This window comes from Adiantum capillus-veneris, chromosome 13, assembly GCF_014529385.1.
Source record: "Adiantum capillus-veneris isolate H3 chromosome 13, ASM1452938v2, whole genome shotgun sequence".
Taxonomy (NCBI): Eukaryota; Viridiplantae; Streptophyta; class Polypodiopsida; order Polypodiales; family Pteridaceae; genus Adiantum; species Adiantum capillus-veneris.
In genome coordinates, this window is record NC_140943.1 from 71,972,184 (window position 1) to 71,979,626 (window position 7,443).

Sequence of the window (7,443 nt, forward strand, 5' to 3'; positions counted from 1 at the left end):
TATGTGATATGAATGCACGTCTATGCTTAAGCAAAATGCAACTTTTAAAAAAGCACCATCAGTATTTAATTTTGAGTTTGCACAAGAAATATAAATCCTAAAAATTTTGCCAAAGTCTCTTTTGTGCAGAGACCTCTTTCCAAAAAAAAATCAATACACCCTTTTCTTGGGGGGATGTTAGCAATATTAGCCTGTGCATAGTTTTTTTCATACTCATATGGTAAATTTACCACACTTTCATACTCAAACATTATTTGGTGTACAATATGTGTAAGATATGATCAAACATATTTACCATTCTTTCTGTCTACGACAAATTGAAATTTAGACTCAACAATAGCCAAAGAGGAGCGCAAGTTTCTCAAGGGAGTGGCCGACCAATTTCAAGCTGCAAATAATACTTAAAGGTCACAAGAAGCATGTTCTTTTGTTCCCCATCAGGTACAATCCATATTAGCTAAACAAGAGCTCAACTCAGATTGCACAGAATCTTTTAGACTCTTTAAGTCCTTTTTGGGCGCAGGTTGGCCTCAGCAAGTTGGACACATTACTCTGACCTTACAGCATAGTCAACCTCAAGTATGGTATACGACATATAGAATTCCTTGGGGATCTAAATCATACTATATTCCAAAGTCTGATAACCGTATGCATCCCCCATGTAGTTTCCATAAGGAAAAGTGTAGTGATTGTCTCATCTAAGGGCTATGGAGTGCCTGGCAAGTAGCGTACATGAGAAAACAAGGTAGGGGATGGGGCAAAAAGAGCATACTTGAGAGCCTAGCATGACAACGTCCTTGTCCAGAAACAATGTAAGATGACTAGTCATCTTGAAGCTTCCCGTTAACCATCGTCCAGCAGGAACATAGAGCTGGGCACCCCCCTTATCCTCAAAAGAGTTGAGGTAAAAGATGGCATTTGTAAATGCATGAGTATTAATGGTAACTCCATCACCAACTGCACCGAATTCGGTGATGGTGACGCTATGAGGCCCTGCATTTCCGCCCAGCTCACTAATGCACACATCAATAGTTATGTCACTACGAATTCTTGGAAAGCTTGTTGTGACCTCGGATATGTGCAAGCAGGCAAAGGAACTAGCGATGGCCCCAAAGAGAAGTAAAATATAGGCAAGGGAAACCCCACCAACACCCTACAGTGCAGCATTATTTGCAACTCAAAGATTCATTAAAAGGTGTACACTATAAACCAGTATTAGGCTCTTGGGAGGTGTGCCTCCTTTTTAGAGTAAGAAAACCATCCTAAAAGCTTTTCAAGTTCAGCCATCTGAATTTTGAAGCTAATTGATTAATTTTATACACCCTAACAAGTTCAAAATGAAGCACAATTGGGCACCACAGTACATCGTTGCAAAACTAACAAGTGAAAGGCATTTCTCTAGGAACACAAACATTCAAGAAGACTAATGTATTTAAGGTATCTTTGGTTTAAGGAGATTACAAAGCATGTACATGTACAGAGTAAACTGAGGCCAAAAGCAGTCACCTACAGATATGAGACTGTTACTGAACCTTGCTCAGAAGATGTATCTGCAAGAATATCCTCCATGGCTCGAACCATGATTCCGCGGTCGGCAGCATCTTCCTCCCCAAGCTTGCCAAGGGTGAAAGTTTTACGTGTGCCTGTTTGACCATATGCCATGTTAGTGCCATTATACCCCTCTAGCACACTCTGCAGGCAAAAAGAAGAGGGATGCCAAGTATATACAATCAAATAGAGTTTTAAACATAACATACAAAATATCTTGCAAAACAGGCCATTATCACAAGCCAAACCAACATCTAAGCAAATATCTTTAGACACGAAGAACAAGCACCTTAAGACTCTATTTCCCTGTCTATAACACTATCTATTGAACAAAATGGGTTGAAAATGGCAGGGGGTAATGAAGGACCTCAACCACAGGCTTTGCCACTACTTCATAGACTCGTTTTTGAGGTGCCGTAGGTATGGCCTTAGGACGGGGAGTCGTTGGAGATGAACTGGAGTTCAAAGAAGGAGGCCTTTCTAGTCACACCATTCCTGTTCATGGAGATCCTCCTGAAACGTTACCACTGGAAGAAAATGCCATTTACATCTTTGACAGTGCAAAAATACTTCCACATCCCCACTAAACAAAAGAAACCTTACTACGAGAGTGTGCAGAAACTCTCTCTCTCTCTCTCTCTCTCTCTCTCTCTCTCTCTCTCTCACCAATTAGCACCGAAGGCTCATGCTAAATCACATCATTGATGGAGACTCGAGAGCTAATTTACAAGAATAGATTAGTTGAAATCATGGAAAATACTCCAGTCTGGAGAGCGGATGTAAAATCTTGTACTTCCTGTTGTAGCCACTACCAACCACCCTGTCAGACCAATCACCCACCTTCCCCTGCATTCATGTCATTGAAGCACAGAATGTATAATCCAATCACCCACCTTCCCCTGCATTCATGTCACTGAAGCACAGAATGTATAATCCTTACCTTCTTTCTATCGCAACTGCTATCAACATTGATTCAACAAGCCAAGAAGACCGAATCACAAGGAATCCACCTCATCTGTTCATTGAGGTAGGCTAACGACAATTTTTCAAGAGGGGATAACACAGGAATAAAAAGCAAAGAAAAAAGAAATGTACAAATAAGAGAAAGGGACGAATGAGGTTGCTACCCTCAAATACCAATAACCTAGTATTGAAAACTGTGTTGCAGAGGGTAATATACTGATACACGGCAACACTGAAGCTAGCTTTGTGCAAACAGTTGATGAGTACCTTGTGTGTCGTGCCTCAAAATGCAATAGAAAACTTGTCTTCAATCCAAACTTTTACCGAGTGAGAAACAAGTCATCCGACCATTTCCAGTAACAACACGTAATAGACCTCATAGAGAAAGACCTTATCGATGCAAAATCCCCTCCAAGCCTACAGTATGTACTGCAGTTGTATCCCCAATACCATCTGAACCTTGCTTGACCTCGTCAGAGCAAGCCCCTTGCATACAGTGTACCAGATGTTTTATCAAGCCGGAACCTGAAAAGTAAACAGATTGATCAAGCACCGAGCACATCTATTTGTTGAGCATATGTTCAATCTATTTGTTGAGCATAATGTTCAATCACTTACAATAGTTTTCCAAACTCGCTTTCCATTACTCCGTAGCAATCTCTCTGAAAAGCATCACAAGGCTTGCCAATTGTAAAACATAAAACCACATATGGCCCATAAGTAAAGCTTCCTCCTCCATACATGAAGAAAGGAAGAATCACAGAGAACTCGATGGGATAGCAAAAGCCTAAAACTCATTATAAGTCCTTGATCTCTACATGTAGGCTCTTGCAAACTAGCTATGAGCTACAGATTTATTTCACTGATTATGAATCTTCATTTTTTTAACTATGTAAAACCAAGAAGGCCACAAATTTGATAAGATGTAAAATGCGTTGGCTTTGAAGCCAGTATGAAGCACATGTATTCTTCAATCAGCATAAAGCTGTGCCCGACAGGTTTGTTAGGTCCTACATCCACCTCAGCACTAGAAGCAAGCTGACCCCATGCCGATCCACATGGTGCAAGCTACATTTCTTCTTTGTGATTACCACACAGACGATGCAAAGCATCTGCACCCACATAGAAGGCTCCTAGCCTGCACGTTGTCCCCTAAGCCACTCTGCAGAGATGGAGAGGCGTGACCCATCGGTGGCAAAAGCGCCAAGTGTGAAGACAGCAGACCCCAAGACTTGCGTAAACTGGTCTCTGCCAAGACTCAAGAGTGAAGCAGCACACGTAGACCGCTCCAGAGTCCAAGCACCAGAAATCTCAAGGCACACGAGGAGGCGTGAACTCATGATCATGAAGCAACAACACAATTTTAGGAGCTGTAATATACAGATACCTGTAGAAATCGTGAGGAACTTGGACCAGCCTCCCTGCTTCCCTGCCCACATCTCAGAAGAGTGCCGCTCGACTTCTTGTATCGCTGCTGCCTGGACAGAGAACCTCTGAACTCACGCAGGTCGGACGCAGTGGACAATGACACCGCTGCCACGCAGCTCTGAGCTCGCATAGGTCAGAGACTCAGACCACAGCAGGTTGGCAACGCCGCTGATACACTCGACGATGGATAGTTCTGAGGTCAAGGCAGCGACAACAAGTAGGACGACGGCAGGTGTGACTCCTCACTCCTCTGGATTCAAACTTCAAGCAATAACATAACCAGGCCTTGGGCACAAAGCTAACCGGCAACACAATAAATTTCCAGAGTAAGTAACATAGAAGAAAAAATGGTTACTGAATCAATTATGCCCACATTCAAGCAGACACGATAGTCGTCTTCACCAAATGCTGGTGCACAGTGTACAATGCCCGTGCCACTGTCGTCTTTGACATATTCATCTGATAGTACTTTAAAGGCTACACTGGAAAGTTACAAAAAATAGTCAAAAAGAGGCTGGTACCTGCAAAAAAACGGTGCCTTGTTAGTGCTATACAATAGAAGGATCAATCACACCACTAACTTCAACTTAATGCAGTGTACCTTTTTCCGGCTAGTTCTGAACCACTCATTCGAGTCAAAATTTTATAGCTACCCAAATCAGCCTTCTTTTCGCCAGACTTTTTATCAGAAGACTTGGGATTGTCACGGTTGACAGATGTGTCCATGACCTTAGAGACATCACCATTTGGCACCTCCACTTTGCCTTTTCTAACAGGTAGCTGAGATAGAAGACTCTCTGTAACAATGTAAATAGCCCCAGTCACCTTGCATTGAGCCTAGCAGGCAAAAAGACACAACTATAGATCTCATTATTTAGCGATTAGAAATAGGATTAGTATCAAAGTGTTATATTGCAGTACGAAGCACTTATGTACAGCTCACTATACTTCTCATTGTGCACTGCCAGCACAAAGAAACCCGGAAGAGCCGCAGAAGCACAATATAGGAAGCCCATAAAATCGTGAATGGAACAATGGATTTCAAAATGATAGCAATTATTGAGCACTTGCAGTTCGAACCAGCAAGCAGGAACTTCCAAGGCCACAAGGGATTGTGCATAAACAAGTGAATAACTGCTATCAAATACAAATATTTCATATGGACCAAATACATGGTGTGTGCTCATGAAGTGAATGACGAGAAAGTTGACGTCGGGCAAAGCTAAGCTCTAAGGCTTGCTAGTGACTATAGGAACACATTATGCACATAAATACTTCAAAAAAAGTTGCTAAGAGTAAGGAAATCTCAACACAATGCCATCATCTTGAAGAACTGACAATTCAAGAGAAACAATATAGACGGTATTTATAACGACCAATTATTTGCATGGCTGACCTTAACATAAGTAAAGTTTGGATTAACACAGAGGGCTAAATTGCTTGGTAGAGTCCATGGTGTCGTGGTCCAAGCTACCATTGCTGCTCCGTCTACATCATCCAGCAATGGAAAACTGATCATGATCGAAGGATCAGATACATCCTGAAAAGGCAGGGAGAAGCGGCCATTTATAGTGAAACAAGAGCAAGACCCTGAATTTGCAGCATTGAGTGCAAGGATCATACCTTGTAATTTAATCCCGCTTCAAAGTTTGAAAGGGCTGTGTTACAACCTACGCTGTAAGGCATTACCTGCATCAAAACACATAGAAACGCTTACATTAAAATATAAAATTCACAAAGTTACATGATACACAAAAAAAAGGATTTATTAAAATTTGGTAATAAAGGCCTGGACTTTTGATAAACTTGATCTTAAACTTCGGTTAAATATTATTGTTAATAACAATGCAAAAGACAGTTCTGTAGAATGGCCTTGAGTTGGTAACATAATACTTATTCTAAATTCACGCTGCAATATGACAAAAAACGAGGCAGAGATTGGTAAGGGAAAAGAAGGCATACAAAACTACCCCCTCACACTATTAAAAACAACCACAGATTATTTAAAACACTTTTCATTCTCCACTCGGTAAGGACTGCAGACATTAATAACTAAATGCATACCTTGAAGCCTCGGTACACAAGCCCTTTATCAAAGAGCTGTTTGAAAACCCAAACACTTTCCATAAACTGGGGATCTAAAGTTTTATATTCATTCTCAAAGTCAATCTAACGTCCCATACGTGTAACGACAATTTCCCACTCTTTACTATATCTCATCACAATGGCTCTGCATTCTTCATTGTAGACATCAATTCCCATATTCAGCACATCCTTGGTGCTCTTGATGTTAAGCTTTTGGTTGATTTCAAACTCAACTGGGAGTCCATGGTAGTCCCAGCCAAACCGGCGAGTCACATGGCAGCCATTTGCTGTTTGAAACCATGTAACAATATCCTTTATTGTCCCAGCTAGAATGTGTCCATAATGTGGGAGACCTGTTGCAAAGGGCGGTCCATCATAAAAGATGTACTCGGGCTTGCCCTCAGACAGCTCCAGCTGTCTTTTGAATGCATCCAACTTCTTCCAAAGGGCTAGGACCTTCTCCTCCTGTAGCAGAAAGTTCAAGTCCTTGCCCTCACACACGTCCTCCATGGCGATGCTGCTACTCGCAGCACAAAGTTTATTGCGTGTGTGTGTATGCGTGTGCGCACGCGTGTGTGTGTATGTGTGTGTGTGTGTGTGTGTGTGTGTGTGTGTGTGTGTGTGTGTGTGTGTGTGTGTGTGTGTGTGTGTGTGTGTGTGTGTGTGTGTGTGTGTGTGTGTGTGTGTGTGTGTGAGAGAGAGAGAGAGAGAGAGGCTCAAAGAGCGAAACTGTGCTTGCGCGGGAGTAGGGGTCCGGCGATGGAGAAACACCGACAGTGCGTCAGTCTACGTAGGGCAGGGAGAGGAGAACTTGCACCCCTCCCACAAATGGAGAACCTTGGGAAAGGGTTTTAGAGCTGAGTTGCACACAATGTGAGTAGGGGCAGTGGGGGGAAGAGAGGGATTCAGGTCGCACCTAGCGGTAGAATATCAAAGGTCGAAATTGATAGAAAATATTGGGCCATTTTCATTGGGCGAGATGGTTCAAGAAACAAGGAGAAGCGAGAGTCTGTAGAAATATAGCGTATCCCCTCCCTTTCTCATAGCTCTAACAGAATTGTAGCAGAGCTTCTACAACCGAGGCAGAGAAAGCGGCTTTACTAAGCTTGGGTAATTGCTTCATCCCACTCCCCCCATTCGCACAGGGTGCGACTCATCTCTTACTTTCAGTGTCACCCACGCAAAAAAGGGTACTACTCAAAGTTACATCTACTAGCTCTTGCTCGCTCTTACCAGCGATACATGTGTATGTGTGTGTGACAGTTGTGACAATTGCCGACATGCGTCTTTGCATATAACTTTTTGGGTATTTACCATGTTGTCGATATGCAAGCGAAAGTGGTTGCATCTCCCGGGAATAGGGGAAACCCCATGCTTGCCACCCTTGCGTCCATTCCGTGGACCTCCCCAAGTTGTGCA

General features: G+C 42.6%; 1 pseudogene; it reads right to left on the reverse strand.

The window, feature by feature from the left end:
- Positions 1 to 694: 694 nt before the first annotated feature.
- Positions 695 to 6,534, reverse strand: LOC147444235 (isoleucine--tRNA ligase, cytoplasmic-like; annotated as a pseudogene).
- Between the last annotated feature and the right edge of the window lie 909 nt (positions 6,535 to 7,443).